At 32.2% G+C, this 2,320-nt stretch overlaps 1 long non-coding RNA gene across 1 annotated transcript in view; it reads left to right on the top strand.

Annotated features, from left to right (window-relative positions):
- Positions 1–838, top strand: part of LOC121226454 (uncharacterized) — a 1,409-nt gene extending 571 nt beyond the window's left edge. Inside the window, exons 1-2 of the long non-coding RNA XR_005924264.1 lie at positions 1–10; positions 233–838. The exon at positions 1–10 is cut by the window's left edge and continues 571 nt beyond it. This is a non-coding gene — a long non-coding RNA (uncharacterized lncRNA). The remainder of the gene's footprint in view (positions 11–232) is intronic.
- The last annotated feature ends 1,482 nt before the right edge of the window (positions 839–2,320 follow it).

Here is a 2,320-nt window from a genome sequence, read left to right on the forward strand (position 1 = left end):
GACGAAAAGGGTATGTCTTTCGTTTTCATATCCATTCTATGAGTGTTGTGTACTTTACTGCCATTGTTATATTCACTGAGGTTTCAATGTCTGCAACTGCTTAGTACCAACACTGAAAGTTTCTTCTCTTTCTCATGTGTTATTAGTGTCGTTATGGCTAATTTTACTAATGTCTGTCAACTGTTAGATTACTGCCTACAACACGTGATGCCATGTCTGACATTTTGTGCAGCTGCGCGTTTGCTTTACACGGATTGGATGAATGCTATCTGCACTGCCATTAAATACATGCATGTGTAAGTCTTTCACATCGTAATTGTCCTCATCGTGACAAAGGCTGGATTTAGTATCAATTTATGTTACTTAATTAGGATGTCCCCTTGTCAGATAGGTGTTAGCTATTCACAAACTTGTCAAAGTGAATAAGAAGCTTTTCAATACAAGTCAAAGGAAATATATCCTCTCAATCTTGTCCGTGCTCCATAGGTTTACCTCCATAAATAGAGCCTAATTGTCAGGTTGATGAAAAGTGTGATTTAACCATCAGTAAGCTACCTATATATGTTTACAAAATATATTTAACCAAATATGTGCGGATTCTTCGATACTAGGATCTGCATCTGTATTAGGTGCTAAAGAATCAGGAAAATGTCAGGAAAGATGTGCTATATGCCCAATACACTATATCTAACAAGGTAAACAGCAGCCTATGAATGAATTTGTTAACAGCATGTTTTGCGTATATTTAATTCCTCATTTTCTTATGATTTGACAATGTACTTCTCTATGTACTCACGAATTTGTACTCAAGTCGATAATCCTTCCTAATATTTGGTTATTCTACTTGCATCTCCTGGAATCTTTAATTTTTGCACATCAAAATGTTAAAGTTACTTGGGCAAAGTTAACTTCTTTACTATTAAACACTAATGTCGAATTCTTCTTAGGTCGCCATTTAAAATTAAGTTTCACACCCATGTAACTGCACATAATTTGTAATTCAACCTAATTTGACATTTGTCATTTCTATATTTCGCCAACCTAAGTTCCCATACTTTGGACCTAATTAATTTTGGATAAAAATTAAATATAAAGTATATAAAATATTCATAATTTGGACCGTCCTTGGCTGGAAAAGTATTAAGCCTTGATCTTGGTTCACTCAATGCAAAAATCTATCCAACAGTCCAAGATCCATTTAATCTACATTAATATAAATAATTATTAATTTATAGACATAATATTTAAAAATAAAAAGTTGTGCAAGTAAGCATTATCAAATATCAAATAATAATAATTGAACATCTTTTGTGATGGAAATAAAACCTATCAAATGTTTTATTAATGTATGAATTTATAGTGCTATGTTTTAATTTCAATTGGTATTTAATAATAATAAGTCTAATTAAGTGATAATAACCATAACATTAATAATGAAAAAATATTAACAAAATAAAATAAAATAAAATAATTAAATTTATTTTACATTTTAAATTAATAATTTGTTATTGAAAACAACGCCAAACCTATCTATTGGTTTTATATTCAAGGTTGATAATAGAAATGATATTAATAAAATAATTATAGTTATTGTTAGATCCAAAAGTACCAAGTGAGGAGTGAATTCTGACTTCCAAAAACTTCTACAAACCTTTTTAAATTGAAAGGAGAATGAAGAAAAACTTGAACACTTCGACTTATAGTGGTTTGGCCCAAATTATTTGCTTCTATTACCTTAGTATACCTCAACTAAAGATTTTCCATATTCATTATTTTTTCAAAGGCTTGAATAGAACATTCCTTAACTTTTATGGCTTAACAAGAACATTCCAAAGGCTCAATTTTGGGGCTTAAATGGTTGATGTTGAAACGGGCAAGTAGATGCATGTTTTTACTGATCAATTTGGTATATTTTGTTGAGGTTTGACATGTGGTCAATTATGCTTTATCGTTGAATTATGGTTGTGTATAGTTGATTTATACCAAAACATGTATGTGTTTCATTGTTGAGATTGAGGTGCCTTTTGGACACATTGGTTGCATGAACAAATACCATTATGATCTAGCTTGATTATGCATGTTTCAGGTACATTTTGAATGCTTGAGTATAGGTGCAAATGGCTTGTATGTGTGAGCTTGTTTTAGGTGAGAGAATTGGCTTGAAAATGGCCTATTTCTTGTCCACATAGGCATGAGACATGGCAATGTGTCCCCTGTAGGTTTCAAAGGGTTGCAAGTCAAGCAGTTACACGACCTAGCACGCAAACGTGTGAGGTCATTTCGAGAGTTACACGGCCTGGCACACGGGCATGTGGCTTGG

This window comes from Gossypium hirsutum, unplaced genomic scaffold, assembly GCF_007990345.1.
Source record: "Gossypium hirsutum isolate 1008001.06 unplaced genomic scaffold, Gossypium_hirsutum_v2.1 scaffold_191, whole genome shotgun sequence".
Lineage (NCBI taxonomy): Eukaryota > Viridiplantae > Streptophyta > Magnoliopsida > Malvales > Malvaceae > Gossypium > Gossypium hirsutum.